This window comes from Artibeus jamaicensis, unplaced genomic scaffold, assembly GCF_021234435.1.
Source record: "Artibeus jamaicensis isolate MK-2021 breed Jamaican fruit bat unplaced genomic scaffold, CSHL_Jam_final scaffold_369, whole genome shotgun sequence".
In the NCBI taxonomy this organism is placed as follows: domain Eukaryota; kingdom Metazoa; phylum Chordata; class Mammalia; order Chiroptera; family Phyllostomidae; genus Artibeus; species Artibeus jamaicensis.
Window position 1 is genome coordinate 40,237,567 of NW_026522042.1, and position 20,152 is coordinate 40,257,718.

Below are 20,152 nucleotides of genomic sequence, written 5' to 3' on the forward strand. Positions count from 1 at the left end.
ATCCATTTTTAATTTTTTGAGATAACTCTTACTGCTTTCCACAGAGGCTGTACCACCCATGATCAGTTTTACTGAGGCCCTCAAACCAACCAGGACATCTGGTCTGAACTCATTTATATAAAATGGATAAAAATACTAGACACACAGGTAGAATTAGGGAACTTAATGATAATAGGCAAGTGAAAAAGCAGGTTGCAGAATAATGTTTATTTTAGTCCTAGTCCAGTAAAAGCAAACCCCCTGCATGTTATTACATGGTGAAGGAACAAGGAGAAAAGTGGGAAAGGCTGTTAATACCAGTAAACTCAGGAAGGTGAAGAAATAGAATGTGGAATGTGGCAAGAAAGGGGAGTAGTTATCTTTCTTGTAGATATCTTTATATGGTAATGAATTATTACAGAAACATGTTATCAGTTTGATAATATGAAATATTATTATTAGAACATGAATAAGAATGACAGAAAAATTATTAGAACTAATATAAAAAGTTAGTAAGACTCCTAGACAAAAATAAAAATTCATTGTATTTCTAAGCACCAGCAACAAGCTATTGGAAAATACCATTTACAAGAGCAACAAAGTACAAAGTACCTGGGAATAAATCTAACAAAAATGTATGCAAAACCTGTATGGAGATTATATAGATCATTGAATGACATTAAAGAATACATCAGTATCTGGAGAGATAAACCATCTTTTTAGACAGGAAGACTCAATATTTTAAGAATACTTTCACGAATTGATCTATAGCTACAATTCAGGAAAAGTGATTATGACAATGTGGTTTGGGTAGAATAGACAATAGACTAGTGGGACAGAACAGAGGCATCAGAAATGAAACTACAAACTATGGAAACGTGCTTTACGACAAAGTGTCATAATCAGTTAAAAGGAATTTGTCTACCCAAGGTCATGCACCCTCCCTGGGGTAGCCTGCACTTGTGACTGGTCACAAGGGGTTATAAAGGCCTGTCTAGCAACCTAGCCCCAACCAGGACAACCCTGAAGTAGCTCAGCTGCAGAGCTCCTTGTGCAGGTAGCTGAGGCTTTCCCTGCGATGACATCACGGTTCCTGTGCTCCCTCTGTCCAGTCCTGCTTCATTCCTTTTCCCACCATGGGTGTTGATCCCAAGAGCACTTCCTAATAAACTTTCTGCACACAGTTCCTGTCTCAGAGTCACCTTCCCTTGTGGGAATGTAAATTAATATGAACATTAGAAAACAATTTGGATTACTTGGTACAGTCGAAGATGTACCTCCGAAATTACAATTCCATTCCTAAGTATAACCTAGAAAAACCCTCATAAGAAAAAACACAGTAGGGTTCTGGGTGGGGAGAGATGAGGATATCATCAGAAAGGTGCCATAGGGGGGCTTCTAAGGTACTAGAAAAGACTAAATCGTCTCAAATGAGAACAAAGAAACAAAAGACTTTCTGTAAAATGAAGGGCTCATTTGTCTGGAGAGGCTAAGTGCTGAGGGACTCGGGGATGAGCTCACCAAAGGTGGATGGAATCGTGGTCAGTGGCATATCAGTGACGCATCTGTTAAAGGGAAATCTGGAACTGGGTTCTGGGGCTTCTCCGGGATGGGAGAGGTGGGAGGGAAGCAGAGGGCATGGGCCTGGTAAGGGAGCCACTCTGGCAAAGGCTTTCTAGCCTGGTAAAAACAGGAGAAGTCAGGCAAGAAGTTAGAAAGAAGTTTTGCTACACAGAATGAGGCCGGGTGAGGGAGTACCTTGAAAGCTAATTAAAATGACATGTATTTGGTATGTTGGAAGGAAAAGTCAAGAACAATTGTGAGCAGAGGTGGAACATCCTGGAAGAGGTGTTTTAGGAAGTGGAATCCCGCTGTCGTTTCTGTCCCTGGTTATAGTAGTATTTTCACCTTTATAAAAATGGGCCCTTCTCTTGACTAGAAAAAATGCTTCTAGTAAGTGGCATCGGTGACTAAGATCAGTAGCTTGCTGGCAGTAGTCTCTGACTGAATCAATTCCTGGATTTCTGGTGGCAGAATTCGGTGCCGCTCTCTGACTAGCGGCGCAGCCTCCGTCCCACGCAGCTGTTGTTCTGACAGCGCTGTTGCCTCTGCAGGCTCAGATGGTTAACGTTGTCCTTAAATGACTGCATGGAGAGCCGCCCTGGCCTGACTACAATAGCATCTATGTCTGATCTTGGACAAGCCATGGTATATTCATACACCTCCTCACTGCAGTGAGAGATTCTATTCTGCCATTCTGATATGTGCACTATCCCAGTGACACATTTTTCTCAAAGTGGAAAGCCATGCAAGTAATGGACAAGGTCTCGTTTCCTGAAAAGGTTCAAAATTGCTTTTGTTTTGAGTGCCTATTACCCCTTTGGAAGACACTTGATTAAAATACAATGCTAATGGGCCTAAGGTTTCAGGTGAATCCCTTGGTGAGAGCTAGTTTCCTCTGGTTTCTATGGCCTCAGATGGTATTTCTAATGCTTGCTGTGGCTTCTTTCACAAAAATGGGGCCACACAACAATCCTTACCTGTAGTTTAATACCACTGCAGATCGTGGAACTAATCTTGTTCTTTAGCCAGCGAAATCACAGAACCTGGGCTATAACTCCATGGTATTCATCAAAATTATTGCTATTTTTTGCCCTGTTCTCTCCTTGCACCTTCCAGGCACAAAAGGATGTCATAGTTTTTTGTGACCAAGTCTTTCTAGTCCCTGTAAGGACCTCATCTTATCTCTACAGATGCCCCTTTCCTTTAGAGCTCCAGACTTGTCCACATCACTCCCAAATTTCAGGAAATAAAGGTCTACTCACAGCCAGACTTTCGCCTGGCACTGTGTTCTGTGCTGCTGCATCCCTGGCCCTCTTTAATCATTAGAGGAAATGCAAGGTTGCCCCTCCCTGCACTCTGTTTCCTGAGGAAGAGAAGCTCAGCTATCAATTGGCCAAAATACTTGGGCTGTGTAACTTGTGTGGTGTGAATGAGTGAGTGAGTGAGTGAGTGAGTGAGTGTGTGTGTGTGTGTGTGTTAGAAGGAAGGAAGAGACATAGGATTAAAAATAAATGGCCTTTTTCTACTCCTTTTTGAGGTATAGCATACATAGTATTTTAAAGATATAGTTTAATGGAATTTTATGTATTGGATAAACTCAGGTCACCGCTACCCAAAACACACCAGAGGAAAATGTCTTCACTCTTTTCCCAGGCAGTGTCTAACACCCTCCCCAGCCAGGACCTGGAGATAACTGCTATTCTGACTTTTATCACAACCTTAATTTTGCTGTTCTTGAACTTCATAAATTGAGTCATACAGTATTTTCTTTTTGTGTCTGGCCTCCTTTGTTCATTGTTATGTCTGCGAGGTTAATTCTTGTTAATCTATGACCTTCTCATTGGTTAATTTTCCCTGGGTATCTCTCCCCTCGGCTCACTTCACCATTGCAGTGATGAAACCAAATTCAGCCCAGGGCCTGGAGGACAGGGTATGCTTCCAGGGTAGATCTTAGGTCAGAGGAGGGGCAGTCTCATACGACCTACCAGCTGAAAGACTTAAGGCTCCACATAGGTTTTAGAACCAAAGTTTAACAGTGACTTTCCTGGAGTGTAGCAGTAGGCATCTGGACAATGACTGAGTGTTCCATCTTGCCTCCATTAGTGCCATGTGCCATTTATTTTCTGGCATCTTTCCTTACTATATTCCTTTGAACATGACACTTGCTTAGACAGGGTTCTCTACTGATAATATGATCTTCTATGAAGGTCTAACTATAGATTCTGCTAATTCCTAACCTGTTCACCACTCTCACTCCTGACCAAGGAAGAAAAGAGTAGAGCTCATTTGGGACGAGTCTACTATTAGTCTTCTAAGAGCAAGTCCTACTGATGGGGATGTTGTGGCATCCTTATTGTGGACAAAAGTTAACCGACTAGTTAAGTGTAAAATTAATTTTTTCCTGATGGCAGCCCTCTTCCAGAAGACTCTTTACTTTCTGACAGTTTGTTCTTTTTCCAGATGTAAGTAATTAATATCTAGGTACAAGTTTTTATTCTGTCATATGCATTTAAACACTGGTGGCTAATACTATTTTGATAGTTTCTCACTTTATAAGAAAGGATTATGAGTCAGTGTTTCTCGGGTCTTCCTCCTGAATCCACATCCCCGTCAAAGTGAAGAGAAAAAAGAAAGAATGTGAGCTTTCTGGTGTCCCCTGTGATTCCCTGAGTCAGTCTTTGATGTAATCAGAGCTTCTGCTGCACAAACACTTCATTGTCACCTCATCACCTAATTTCTTTTCCCAGTAAATAACCTGCCCTTTCTATAACAATCTTCTGCTGGAAAGTGTGATTTGTGATCCCTTCGCTACTTTCTTACAGAGAAAAAGTGTGTGTATGTGTCTCATCGAACTCTAGTTGTCACTGACATTTATTATTTCATTCCAAAGAATCCTTCACATTTTACTTTCATTCTGGTATTGATGCTGTGCAGGTGTTTTCGAAAGAACATGACTTGTCTATCTCCAACTTTTTAAATTCTCATCTGTCTTCCTCAGTAGGTTAACCTGCCTGGGGTAGGGCTGTCTTTCTTCTCTCTGACCCCTGGGTCTAGCTCCGTGTCTGGTGTATAGCAGCTTCTCAGTAAATGACAACTTCTTGTGTCAGCAGAGAAGCACTGACTTCCAGTGTATTGCTGGAGAAGTTACAAGCCTCATTCACCCTTTACCCCTGCTTGGAAAATCTACTGCTGCTCTGCTACTGGTAGCCATTTACCACTTAATTCAATTCATACTCAATACGAAGGGAAAATAAATTGTGATGTGATCAGCATGACTTTCCTTGACATAGAAAACAGTCTAATAAGTATCTCTTTTGTTGGTTTGGTAAAGGCCTTAGAACTTCAAGAAGGAATGAAATAAAAGCCATGTTCATTACTTTTCAACCACATAGTTTGAGCGCTGATTATGTACTGGGCACTGGGAACACAAAGGTTGGTATGGAAAGGATCCTCGTTTCGAGAGGGACACTAGCAATCAGAGAGGCAGACTGACATGTTCACATAACACGCTGTAACAAAAGGAGTAAAGTCAGCACTCTGGTGGCACAGGGAGATGAGGGGCCAACTCCGTGCTCCCCTCAGGAAATCTATAGACCTTCTATGGATATTACTAACAAAAGAAGTGGGCAGACTGAAGAAAATTCATGAAAACAGGATGCTCTGTGACCGTACAGCTTGTGGACTTTGGGAAGTGGACTCTGAGACAGAGCACAGTGGTGAGGATGTTTATCAGGGGAGGAGAGAGGGAGAGATTGGGCAGAGGGAGAAGTCTCGGTGTGATGCGTGCCTGGCAGCCTCAGCCAGTTCCTGGGGGAGCACTGGAGCTGAAATTATCTGGGAGTTGTCTCATATTGGGCAAAATGAGCTGGGTCTTTCTGTCCCCCAGAGGAATGTGACCTTGGGTAAGGTGGATCTCTGCAGCTGAGGCAATCCCTACCAGACCTAAGGCTGTTGAAGGCAGTCTGTCAGTTGCACTCCCAGACTACACCTTATGCTCCTCGGATTCACTGCTTCCTGTATGTCTAGTCTCTTCTTTAGAAGGGGAAAGTTAGTGGAACAAATTACAACCCCTGCTGCTGGGACTGCTTATGGTTCAATGGGATTCTCATTTTGTTCTCTGGGGGAAGTGTTCCCCCTTTGGGGATTAGAACCTCTAACCCTGCAGAGCCTAATGTGGTGGGAATGGCAGCACAAACTCCCCAGGCGGGTTACTGGGAGTGATGGTAAGTCGGATCATTCCTGCTTTGACTCCTTGGTTCCCAGTCCCATGAATTTTCCCTACCAGGGACATTGCAGCATGGAGGATGGTGCCCAATCCTGGCAAAGTATTGGCTCTGAGCTGGCACTTAAGCATGTCTTCAGCAAGCAATTCCAAATCTCTAACTGGCCAGAAGCATGGCGTGACATGTGATAAAGCCAGGGGAATTCCATGGTCATGGGTCCACTCTCACATTTCCTTTGCTGTGAAGTGGATCCCCTGGTCTGATGGCTCTCATGTGAGATCCTGTGTTGGTGTATCAAACACTCCAAAAGCTCTAAGATAGTGGTCCTGGCAGAGGCTCTGTAGGCAGGAAAAGCTAACATATAACCAGAATATTTGTCTATCACTGGCAGAAAAAAATGAGTGGAAGGGGCCCAAAGTGTTCAACCTCTTACCAAGAAGTTGTTTGCTCTCATTGGGGGATTGTGTTGCAGCAGTGACTCAACACTGGTTTCTGTTGCTGACATGCTGCCGGTCAGGCAGTGACACTCGTTAGATCGGATTTAGTTAGTGATAGCCCGTGCAACTGGGCTCACGTACAGCCTTCATCATTCCCCACGGCTCTGTTCCTGTGCCCATCATGCCAGCCCTGGGGCGGCCAATGACGTTGGCTAACAGACATCAACCAGCCAAGTTGTTTTGTCTATTTGCTTCTTTACTGCCTCTTTCACGGTAGATAGTCGCTGGTGGGCGTTAGTGTGTGATAAAAAGATCTTCACACTTCATGCCAACTCTGTATGTCCATCCACAAATATATATGCTGCTTAATGTGAAATACTGTGAAAATACCCCAAATTGATTATTTTCATTTAATCTCTGGGAACTCATTATCCAAACTTTCCCAATCTAAGCTTTGAATAACTCCCCAGAAGGCCTACCATCAAATTGATAGCAAAATTGCCAACATTTTTTAAAACAGTTTTTTAGAAAAAGACACCATTTAAGTTTGTTCTCTATAAAAGATAAGTCATTTATTTCTTCTACCTTATCTTCAAACATTCTAAGATCTCTATGCTTAATGTTATTTATCCTTAAGAAATGTCAGCCTGTATTATAAGATTTGACTTTTACAATGTGTAAATTATCAACTTTACATGGTAAGGGATTAATGAAAAACAAAGCATTCTTATATGCTTTGGAAGCTTATATGCTGAAGGATGACTTTTTTACATGAATTTTTAGATCATTCAAAAATATTGTGAATTAATCTTAACTTTTAAATTTTTGTAAATATCTCTAATACTAGAAAACATTGAAATGTTGGTATATATTTCATTGTTGAGAGCTTGTCTCCCAGTCTTATTTTGCATATGAGCAAAGGGTAAAATTATTTCTGACACCTACATGAAAAAAAGGCATGGTTGTTGAACAAAGATGCATCACTGGAAAAAACACATCTGACCAGTTAGGTGTGTGGTAACTGCACAAATAGGGCCGTGTTCCCTGCTAATGCTAGTATCCCACAAACCCTGTGGACTCCTACATAAACAAAGTACAATCACTTTGGCTTATGGAAGTACAAGGGCATTTGTCCCTAGTGATCTTGTTTCGATATACAACATGAAAGATCAGAGCATTGCAAAAAGTCCTGGTTCTCAGCATCTCCCCATTTCAGCTACTTTCGCTAATTAGCTATGTAATTCAGAAGGCAAGACTGATGAAATTCAATGTGTATGTCTTGAAAAGAGCTATAAAGAACTTTCTGTAGTTGGTTCATTTCCTTCAAGGAAATGAGTATGGTATAGACATATTTTGGGGTTCTTTTGAAATAAGTGTTTATTGTATTTCTTTTTTCCAGGATGCTTAGTTTCAATCGCACATCATAGTTCTCTCCTTGTTTGTACCCAGCATTTTTTCTTCTTTTTGGTTTCTACATCCCATTCACACCGATGAGGGAACAAAAAAAATATTTGGTTGAGGCGGGGGTGTGCCTTGTACTGGAGAGAGGGGTCTGTGTGCTGCTCCATTGCTTTCCCCCCCCAAACAAGAATGTGGTGGGAGCTCCGCTGTATTATATTCTCCTACTGTTTACTCTTGCTAAAGTAAAAATTCAGTGCCCCAACTGAATATTAAGAATTATGAATACAATTAATTGAAGCCCTTCTTATTGGGCACTGATGAATGTAAGTAGGGCACCAATCCCTTGTCAAATAAAGGGAAGGGATTAGGCATCAATCCTCTCTTTAACTTGACAGGCTTCGTTGAGGAAGAAAAGTTCTTTACAGAAGGATTTTTGCTAATAGATGAGTAAATAATAATAGGGTTAAAAAATAATAGTTTGAAACCATTGCAATAGCTGATTCAGACAAAGATCATCAGTGGTTGATACCATTTGGGAAAAGGCTGGCAGGGACTTACCAGGGAGGGATCGGGCTGTCACAGTACGAACCCTCTGGTCATCACAACAGTGTCCCAACCAAACATCCTGGGCCACAGGAGGTGATGGAAAGCTCACAACACCTCGTATGAAATGTTCTTTCAATTTTAAAAAACTGAACTTTAATGTAGTCAAGCCTCTAGAGTTAACTTTCATTTGTATTCAATATAGGAGATAGAGGACTAAGTTAAATTCCACAACAAAGAGCAAACATATTTTCAGAGCGTGGGACATTCTTCAGGGCAATTCACTGGACTTCAGCAAGTGGTCACCAGGGATGGGCGGAAGAAGAGGGAGAGTGTGGCTCTCGAGTGCAAAGGCCGACACAGCCACCAGATTCCACACGTTTGGATCCTGATTTCAACAAGTCAGCTATAAAAATACTTTTCTTAACAGTCTGAGAGACTTTTTATTTAAAGGAATGGATAATAAGCCCTGGCTGGTGTAGCTCAGTGGATTGAGTGCGGGCCTGTGAACCAGAGTATCGCAGTTGGATTCCCAGTCAGGGCACATGCCTGGGTTGCAGGTCAGTTCCCAGCAGGGGACACATGAGAGGCAACCGTACATTGATATTTCTCTCCCTCTCTCCTTCCCTTCCCCTCTAAAGATAAATAAATAAAATCTTAAAAAAAAAGAATTTGGTGCCATAATAGCATTATGACTGATTTCAAAGTTCTTATTTTGAGACATGTATAGGTCAAGTATACAAGGATGAGATGACTTGATGTCTGAGATTTACTTTCTGAAAGTTTGGCAAAGGCAAAAAAAGAGGCAAATAAAAGTTGCGAAATCTTTATAATTATGTGACTATAATTTTACATAATTATAATTGGTATGAGGGGCAGGTACATGGAGGTTTATTGTACTATTCTTGCTATGCTTATGTGTGTTTGAAATTTTTTACAATAAAGATTTAGGCGTAGGAGAGAGAGAAAGAGGAGGCAAAAAAAAAAGAGCAAGAACTAGTTCTACTATTAAAGGACATGTAGACATTTTAAGACCCAAAGACTAAAGCTTAAACGGCTTTAACTCTTTATAGGAGCTCACAGGTTTCAAATACCCTATTACGGAGAAAAACATTCCATGGGAAAATGATACAATGAAGTGTGTATGTGTGTGTACTTTTATCTCTAATTGCTTAAATAGTGGGCAACAAATATAGTCTTTAGCAAAATGATAAATTTCCTGTGGCCAGTATAGATTTCTAGGCAGACGACCCACATGCAATGTATAAGATAAATATTTTAATCTCATAATTTTTTAAAATTTCCAAATACCTTTATTTGAAAATATAATTTAAGAATTATAGTCAACATAGACACTAAATATAGAGATATACCACAGAACAGATGTCTAACTAGTTCACTGTCCTTATATACATAGGGACTCAAATGTACCAGGCAAAACTCAAACTGGTTTGGTACCTTGCCCTACGTTACAAAATGCCAGGTCTCTATGAATTGGAAGACCTGGAATTCATCCTCCCCCTGCCACTGACATATTAGATGACCTTGGGCATGTCACTCATTTCTCTTGGCCTTGTTCCCGCATCTATTGAATGTGCATAACATTTTCCATCTACTTACCTTGGGGACAAATATCAGTGCAGTGATTTGAGCTCCTCAGGAAAACAAATATTTTTTCAGTACTGTAGTATATTACATTTTAATTTTGACAGAGAACAGCACAAAGTTTCTGAATTATAGATAAAAACCAAGCTTTGTAATAATCAACAAACACTGCATAAATAACATTTCCTAACAAGGAATGCTGTTCAAATAACTTTTTAAAGATTTTTATTTATTTATTTTTAGGGAAAGGGAAGGGAGGGAGGAAGAGAGGGAGAGAAGCATCAGTGTGTGAAAGATACATTGATTGGTTGCTTCTCACACACTCCCAGCTGGGGTGGGGGGGACCTGGCCCCCAACCCAGGCATGTGCCCTGACTGGAAATCAAACCCGTGACCTTTCAGTTTTCAGGCTGGAATCATTCCACTGAGCAACACCAGTCAAGGCAGTTCAAATAACTTTTTAATTGCATTCAGATGCAATTCCCTTTTAAATCTCATAGTTTCACTAGAAAAGCTATGTAAATTGCAGTTAAACAGAAGATTTGCAATAATTCAGCTGTATACTTAAAGGTCTAGCCTGAAAGGTTTTAAAATCTGAAATTCTGATTGTCTGTGACTGTAATAAATACTGACTTTAATTGCAATAACCACATGGGAGCAAAAGAGGTTAAAATTAGTAATTACTTTAATTTTAGTTCTTAAAATTACTTTCTAATCTCCCATTGTGTGGGACAGTAAAAAAATTAAAATATGCAGGGAATATTGACTCTTCACCTGGAATCAATAATTGCAAGGATATTTCTAAGTCCTCCTTCAATGAAGGAAATTAAATGTATAATAAATATATTTAATACGTCAACAATTTATTCTGAGTACTGAAATGCTGAAAAAGCACAAACATATGTTTTAGTTCAAGTAGAGAGATTTAAAAAATACTTCTTTTTTCCTGGCTGGTGTTGCTTGGTGAATTGAGCACAGACCTGTGAACCAGAGGATCACGGTTGGATTTCCAGTCAGGGCACATGCCTGGGTTGCGGGCCAGTTCCCAGCTGGGGATGCGTGAGAGGCAACTGTACATTGATATTTCTCTCCCTCTCTCCTTCCCTTCCCTCTAAAGGTAAACAAAATCTTTTAAAAAACTTAAAAAAAATACTTCTTATTCTACTTTTAAGTTCTTCCTCCTTAGTCCATAAATTCAAAGATGTTTTGGTAAAGTCAGTCCCGTTCGTAGAAACTCTCCAATGGCTTCCCAGTGTACCGATTATTAAACCCACACTCCCCAGCCCAGGCTCAAGGCCTTGGTCAACCCATCCCTCCCCACCTCCTTGCTTTTATCTGTCACCATCATCCCCACCCCCTTCGCAATGCTCTTTCTTCTGTTTCTTGAACTTGCAAATTTATTCTTTGCACTTGCTATTTCTTCCAACAGGATTACTCGTCCCTCATTTATTTACATACCTGCCTCCTTTTCACCAATCAGGTCTCAGCTCAAATGTCGCCTCTTCAAAGAGGCCTTCCCTGACCCCCTATATTGTCAGCAGCCAGTCCCCATCCTTACCCTCTATCACATCACTCTCGCAGTCAGAGCATTAATTGCTTTCTGATTTTATCTGGATGATTTATTTGTTTGCTTGTTGACTGACTCTTCCCTTCTCTAGCAGGGACATTGTCTCTTGTTCACCTGTTTCTGGCATAGTTGCATAAAAATATTCCAACTATTCAATCCATTCATTCAAAAGCTCTGTCTCTGCATTGTTCTCCAGCACTCTTCACCTTCTCCTGCCTAGCTGTTTTTCTGGAATCTAAGGTCGAACCCATTTGATCCCTAGAACAATGTCCTAGCAGAGGAATAGTAAGAAAAGGATAGGAGACTCATTTTGCCTAGTTCATAACCCATTTTGAGGATGGCATTGCTTATATCAGAATCAGGGGTTAGGGACTTTTTACAAGACATGTGCCTCAGACTGGTGAGGGAAAGACTGGCTCTGCAGTCAGTTTAATCTAGGCCAGACCCTCCATCAAAAATCAGAGTCCTGGCTTTTCCCAATGTAGCCTAAGTCTGAGGGTTTACTTGCTAATCCAAGCAGTCAGAATAACTCATGCTTTGTTTGCAACTCTTCTGATAACCAGGGAACCTTTACTTCTGTAACTTCATTCACTGGTTCAACAAATGTTACTTGAGAGCTTACTAGGTTCTAAAACTTTACTAGGTTCTTCGAAAGACCTTTAAAAGGTCACTTTGTAGATATAAAAATAAATAAAACATTGTATTTGTCATTAGGGAGCTAACATCTAGTAGGGGACAGAGACAGACAAATAAAAAGTTAAGATTCCGGAGTAAGTATGGGGTATTATGGGAGTATTGAGGGCACCTTAGTCTAGGGCAGGAGTGATACTGGGAAGCCTTCCCAGAAATCAGGGTGCTTGCCCTGAGATCTGAGACTGAGTGTAGTTGATAACCAGTCTCAGGTGATGCAGAAAAGCCAGAGCGTTCCAGGTGGTGGCGAATCTAGTATATGCAAAGATCAGAAAAATAATAGAGCCCACAAAAAGAAACTCATTGTAGCTACAGCAAGGTTTGGGGGAAGGGGAAAGGAAAGGGGTGAGGCTATAGAAACAAGAAGGGACAAAAATCGTGAAAATCTCATAAATGGTTGAGAAATGTGGACTTCATTCTGAGGGCAGTGAACACATCCAATATATTATTCGTAGCAGGACAGTGTCATGATTAGGTGTGTGTTTTAGAGTGAAACACTCTAGCTACAATGTGTACGTTGGATCTTTAAGGACAGAGATCAAAGGCAAGGAAGTGGTTCAGAAGCCTTTTGCAGTAGTGGAGATGAGAAATGTTAGTGGCCTGGACTGTTGGTGGCAGTGATGATGGAGAGAAGTGATTTGAGATATGCTTAATAAGTAGAATCAACAAGACTTGGCATTTGAATGTGGGTGATTGTGCACCAGCATGGGTCAAAAATGAGAGTTTGCTGGTTTAGGAAACTAGGTTGATGGTGAGGTCATTCACCTAGGTAGGAAATTAAAGATGGGAAAAGGGAATGGGATGGAGCTGATAAGTTTTAGATGCATAACAGAGGTGTGCTCCTGGTACCTCCAAACTGAGTTATCTAGCTGGTAGTTGGTCATCTAGGGCTCAGGAGAGGGATCTGGGCCAGAATACAGAGCTGGGGGGTGGCTGGCATAGTGATGGTAACTGGAACCATGGGAGTGGACAGGATCTATTGTTCTTCATGGCACATGCCAGGGGCAGGGTGGGGGGGAGCAGTTAATTTTTAAAGAAGCAGTTAATTTCTTCAATGAGAATGGCTAACACAAAATAAAAATAAGCTATCAAAAAAGACAAAAGACACACTGAAGCAATGTATCATTGTTGCTTTCAGACTTGGGAGGCTTTAAGTTTAAGGCTAAGTGCCCCACCTGCCTCAAATTTTGAAAGACTGAGTCATGAACAGGTTAGAAAATTTCCTTTTTGGAGGGTTCTTCACTGCTAGTTGAAGGAGCCCATGCTTCTTCCCATGACTATTCTACCAAATGAGTTTTTCCAAAAGTACTTTGACATGTACAAAATTCTTCAAATTCGTCCATTATACTGGCTATTTCTCCCGAGGCAATACCTTTGTCCTGCTCCTTCCAGGAATTCAGAGGCCCTGGGACCCAGGGTAGCAATTCTCCAGCACAGTGTCAAAAAACTGAGGTTAACTTTGCTTTCCTGGAAGTGCCATTTTTCCAAGATGTTTGTTTACATTTTTACAAAGAAAAAACAAGCATAAAACCTGGAGACTTTTTGTTTGGGTAAGAAACATTACAGACAAAAGAAGGAAAAAGGGTGCTGGAGCTGTTCCATCCTCTTCTTAGGCATGAAGAGAAGAAAAGAAGAGCATCTAACAGAACACCTACTTTCTCCATCATTAACTCATTCGATCAAATAGTCACAACCTAGTACCATCTGCAGGCTCTCAAAACCTGATTTCTGTAGTGTCCCATTTGTATTAGAATGCAGTTTTGTCAGAGGCCCTAATTCATTCTCTGAAAGCCCCGAAACACACAATTTCAGATGAAGAGAAAAATTGGCAGCCACACAAAAAGTAATGAGCTGAGGACTCTGTAAAAGATGTCTGTGGAATTGCATCCAGAAGTAGGAATGGCATTCCTGTGCAAAGAATAGAAACAGAGTTATAATATCAGACTCAAATGAATAGAGTATGTAGCCCAAAATTCATACAAGAGTGTATTGATTCATTTCATAAACTGAGAACTCAAACACCTAAGCATCTGAAGAGAAGCAAAAGACATGTTGAGTATATCCTACCTATTTTTAAGAGTGTTAATTTTTGTTGAACATGCAAAAAATAAAGCCCTCCCCGCTACCCACCTTGTAGAAACAATGGAAAATATGAAAGGTAAAAAACAAAAATTAATCATAACCCACACCTCACCAACCTTAATACTTTGCTGTATTTTCTTCCATTCTTTTCTCCTAGTGTATGCATGCTTATGTATGTTTATTTAAGACAGATTCTTTTATATTCTAATGAACCTGAAATTATGGTGAATCTGAAATTTTTGGCCGAACTTAATTTTGTATTTTTTTCCTGAAAAGGAAAAGGAAATTTTTAGCATTTTAATACACAGGAACTGCACTCAATAATTTTGTAAAAGTTGAAGTTTGTACCACTCTCTTCTCAGGAACTCATGTTTGGACAAAATATTATAAACTGGAAAGAGGCTATTTAGAAGTACATTTTGGAGAAGTAGGAACTGTAAGAAAACAAATAGTGACTTTCAGGAGAATTTAATGAAATCTCAACGAAATAAAATTAGATGTCCAGGTGTTCTTATCCTCCTGAATTCTCCAGCAGCAGAGCCCGTCTTACTAATGTGCATCCTGAATATAAATACTCCCTCAGCCCAAAGGAAACATTCTAATGCCTTCCTTCCAGGAATTCAGTAAAGACAATCTTCACAGACAAAACTGTATTAACACAATTTAATAAATTAAAGTGATAAGGCCCCTCTTTTCTGTGGTTCCTCTCAGGCGAGTTTCCGTTAGCACATAGGACAACCTTATTTTTCAACACACAAGAAAGAATAGTTCCTCTCTTCTGCACACACCTCCAACTGACTGCAGTGCTGATTCATTCCCAGACTTGCGCCAAGGTCTAAGGACGTAACTGTGAGCATGTGCATATGGTCCCCGTCTTCGTGGACCTGAGAGTCTTGTGGGAAGCAGGGGAGTCGAGTAAGTATCGTGCAGTGACATAATAGACAATGAAAGGAAGCACAGGCAAGGTTTCTTAGACCAGACTTGCTGGGCTGAGAGGCTTTCCTTGGGCTGTGAGATCTAAGTGAACTCGAGAATAGCAGCTAGCCAGTCTGACTGCTCCGGGAGGAAGAGAGGCCATGGTGAGCCCCAGGAATGGAAAGGCTTGATCGCAGAAGGGGAGGAAGACAGCAAGAGATGATGATGAAGAGAAAGGGGCCACATCCTGAAAGGCCTTACCTCTGTGGTATTTTTGCCCCATTTTCCCCTCAAGTCTGAAGCCAACCATCCCTCTGGATTTTTCAGTTTCAAAAGACAGTACATTCTCTTCAGGGTGTAAACATGACTAATATAAATGCCTCTTTATAATTAAGTTTTTCCTCTCATCAGACCCAAAGTGCCCCCTTAAAGCTTCCATCCATTTGCATTTCCTATTTATAAAATGTGATTAAGACTATTCCTTTTTCAGCAAAGCAGCTATTCATATGCAGAACACAATCATGCCTACCACGCACCATGGCCTTTTCTCATGGAGTTTAAACTCCTCCAGTTTCTCCAGCTTTTCCTTGTAGAATATGCTTTTTTAGTCGTTTGGCTAAGATCAAATATATACATGTGATATGGTTTCTAGATATTTCATCATTTTCATTGCCCTTAGCTATCAATATTTGTTTTAACAAGACTCCCATAACTAAATGCAATGTTCCATCGCAGAGTAAACTGAGACTTACCCAACACCCTTTCCCAGTTTAGCAGGTCCCAGGCATTGACCCAGGCCAGAAGTTTCAGTTGGTTGTGGGAGTGGACCTTGCTGGGTCTGTGAAGTATAAGTGAAGACAGCTGGGGGTCACTTCCCACGTAAGAGTGAACCAACAGTAGGGGACAGTCCAAAATGTTGAATAAGGGGAACAGTCAGAGGACAAGAATTGAACCTACAGCAAATGATTAGTAATCCAGAATGGTTAAGTTCAAGTGTCTTAATCTGTTCTTAGTTACTTGTCTGCATGAGGTGAAATCTACATATTTCCAGTGACATTAAAACACAGGAACCCAGGGAGAAGCTGAATTTTTTTTGCAACCTTCTATCCAAGACATTGGTCAGAGAGAGAAAAGCGAAAGTTGCTGAGCTGGTTTGAATAGGACCTTAATTGCTTTGAATGGGATGGTCTATATTGATTAATGTAGCCTCACATGGCACTAGTTTTGTTTTCTGTTACAAATATTTTATTTACTTATTTTTAGAGAGAGGGAAAGAGAGGGAGAGAAACATCGAGACATACATTGATTGGTTATCTCTCGCACAACCCTACTGGGGACCCGGTCTACAACTTAGACATGGGCCCCAACTGGGAAATGAACCAGTGACCTTTCGGTTCAGAGGTCAGCACTAATCCACTGAGCCACACCAGCCAGGGCAAGGCACTAGTTTTTTTAGCCTGCATCATACTTTGGGCTCAGCTGGGATTGCGGTCAACAGAAGCCATTGGGTTTCTCATATGAACTGTTAGCATTAGCAGTATACAATTCTACGCATGTGCTATTTATTTTTTCCTCTTAAATTCAGGAGTTTACATTCATCTCTATTAGCATTTCTATTTTGAGCATTCTACCTGGTTTAGAGATTAAGTGCTTTGAAGGTAGACAGCCGGGGCTCAGAACCCAGCTTATCCATTTAACCTGGCTATCTAACCCTGGGCACACTGCTTTACCTTGTAACATTATTTTCTTAAATAGCATTGTTTTGTTTCATTTTTTTCACTAACTATATTGACTTTATCCCTAACTTAGTTATGTGACATCCATTTTTCATTCGTTTACTCAAATCCATGCCTTCCTTGTGCCAGGCACTCTGTTAGATACACAGTAAATTCCTTTTCTGGGGCCTTCCTTAAATTCACTGATAAAATTGTTACCCACACTAGATTTAAGAGATCAATCCCTGGATTGATCTCTTAAATCTTTTTCCTAAGTGGATTAAGTTGGTAGAAATCTATTAATGAACATGCAGAGTCTGATTGTTGAATCGGACATAAATATAATGGAGTCCACAGGCACATCCATGCAACTTTCTTGTTAAAGGCTCCACCTTGGGCGGACAGCAGAGTGTAGGACCCAGTCAGTATGGCTAATGGAAGAACTAGAAGACATACAGTCTATATATATATTCTAAAAAATATATTTGTATTTTGTTCAGAAGATTACTAATTTTTAAACATTTTTACTGATAGATTGATTTTTTTTTTTACATAGAGAGGAGAGAGGGAGGAAGAGATGTTTGTCTGTCTGTCCATCTGTCTCTCTCCTGCTCCTCCCACAGAGAGAGAGAGAGACAGATGGACAGACAGACATTGATTTTTACATTATGCATTCATTGGTTGATTCTTGTACGTGCCCTGACTGGAGATCGAACCCACAACCTTCACGTATTGGGATGACACTTTAACCCACTGAGCTACTTGACCAGGGTGAGAATCATTGTTTTTAATAATTCCAAACTGAAAACAGCCAAACAATAGAGAAATTAATTGTGATATAGTAACTCATTGGAATAATACAGAACAATGAAAAGAACAAATCACAGTTACACAAAACAACCTGGGTGAATCTCATAAAATAATGTCCAGTGAGAGAAGCCAGACACAAAAATAGCATACATTATATTTTCCCACTTAGGCAAAGTACAAAAAATGGGCAAAAGTCATCTGTGCTGTTGGAAGTCAGTCTAGTGGTTATCCTTGGGGGAGTCGTGACCAGAAGAGACCGTGAGGAGTTTGACTGCAGGTTGTAGTACTCGTCTTCAGAGTACCAAGTACGTATCATCCTGCCTAAAGTTTTCTGATAGACGTAAGATTTTTGTCCATAAAATATATATAAAACACATAAAGAAGGCTAAAATATACTTTGCCTGAAAGTGTCAGAAACACCATCCAATGTATGTTTAAGTTAAAAGTGGTTACTTCTTCCTTAAAATCCTCAGTCATCACCTCCATACCTTCTTGGGCCCAATATGCTTTTTGAGATTTGGCTGCATGGCCCAAGTGCCTGGCAGCCCTTCTGCTGGACCGGCCGTCCATGAATGAAAAAGCAGCCAGCTCTCTGCTGCACAGTGTGTGTCCGTTCACACAGTTCCGTACAAGGAACACTTGATTTGATCTGCAGTGGCTGAGGTCTGGTGGCTGAGAGGTAATCATAACCATGTCCGGTTTTCATACCAACCTCAGTCACTCACTGTGTCTATCAGTTCAGAACCTTGGTTCTAATAAGATGCTCATGGACCTATCTTTAATTTCCATAAATTACTGTTGATTATTTGTATTAAATGTGCTTTATCTTAGGTCAGCTTCTTCCTGTTCTCTCAGGCTGCTTTCTCTACCATCCAGCTGTTGTGTGCCAACAGAAATAACAAATTAATTTTTATTTTGGTGTAAATTAGTGGTTTTTAGCTGGGGCTCATTTTGCCTCCCCAGGGGACATTTTTGGTTGTCAAAACTGGCATCTAATGATAGAAGGCAGGTATGCTGGTAACATTCTATAATGCACAGGGTACCCACAACAAAGGATGAGCAGGTCCAAAATGTCAATAGTCTTAAAGTCAGGAAGTTCTGGCCTAAATAAGGATAAAATACAGAAGCAATTCATAATTAACAATTATGTTTCGCACTGAAGTATGGATGATTTGGGGGTTATCCTCAGTTTTGGATTCTCTGTTCCACAGCTTCTCTCCATGAACAAGGACAGCAGACATTGAATATGCACTTCCTATTCCTTGTGCACAGTTCTCAGTGGTAGACACTGCCTCTTTTCAAATGGGAATGTCTAATGCTGATTATTTATACAATCATTGAGGAATGTATATGGGCAGTAGAAATTCAAGTGAAGGACTTTTCACGGAGTCTTAACCAAAGGTATGGAAAATATTTTCAATGTTAAATCTTTTGAACTCCAAGGGGGGGGGGTGTGTAGAGCCTCTGGATTTTTTGCTTTCTGCATGTTCATCTAATTTTTATGTATTCTTTTTATACCTCAAAGGCCTGTTTCATTACCTTCCTTTGATCCTAATAAACTGAACTACTTGCATGCTCAGACTTCAGTTCAGCGTGACTGAACAAATTCTTGGCATGAAACTTACTTCTTGTCATCACACTAAAAGTATTGTTAATATTGAACATTTTAAATTGCTTTTCACATTTCTTTCAGGAGTGAGCTTGTAATGCTCTTAAATTTACATTTGTCCATGCAATGCAGAGTTGTAAGCAGGCTCCCCGGAGAGACACTTTCATTGTATGGCTGCTCCTCTGCACTTCAAACTGTAGGTAACTTACTGACTACATCCCAAACGTGAGTCTTTGGTATCTGAAGGGTTAGTCGAAAGGGCCCAAAGAAATGGGCTCTTATTAATAGTCTGTCTAGAGTGTGGCCACATGTCTGGTTCAGAATTGAAATTCATAATGGTATCTAAGAGACTGGATTAGATCCAGGATCCTTGCAAGAACTCTAAGCCATGCCAGAAGATCCAATTCTGCCAACCTGTACCCAGAACTCACTCCCAAGAACTTTGACCAAATAGAAAGAAGTAAGGAGTGGGTCTGGGGACCCATGTGCTGCCATGAGAATACACTCTTGAAGTGCATATTAAGCTTCCAAATAGAAAGGAGAATGTGTGTGGTGGCTGTGGTTCTTAAACTCAGGTCTAACCCAGACCCTGGTCCTTTCCTCTGACCCTGGAGACTCTGAGTTGCTGGGTTTAGAAAGATAAGTGCATGATATTTTCTTCCAGTATTTCTAGAATGCTGCTGACCTTGAAAAAATTTGTTTAAAATGTATTCTAAATTGCAGCTTATTATTGACTGTGTCTCTAGCTGAAATAGAGTAAATGTACTACCTTATCACTATTTGACGTGACTGTAAAAATAGTAAGACTAATAATCATGGGAAATGACTATAGAACTTTAGTAAAAGTTCCTGCAGGGTTACCTTGTTACAATGTCACAGCATTAAATTTGAATTAGAAATATAATTTCAACCAGTATTTTGTCCTTTTCAAAAATACATATTTCCTAATATTATCTACTGAAAAGGCCTAGAAGCAATGACAATCCAGTAGCAATGATGAAATACTTGGTTTAG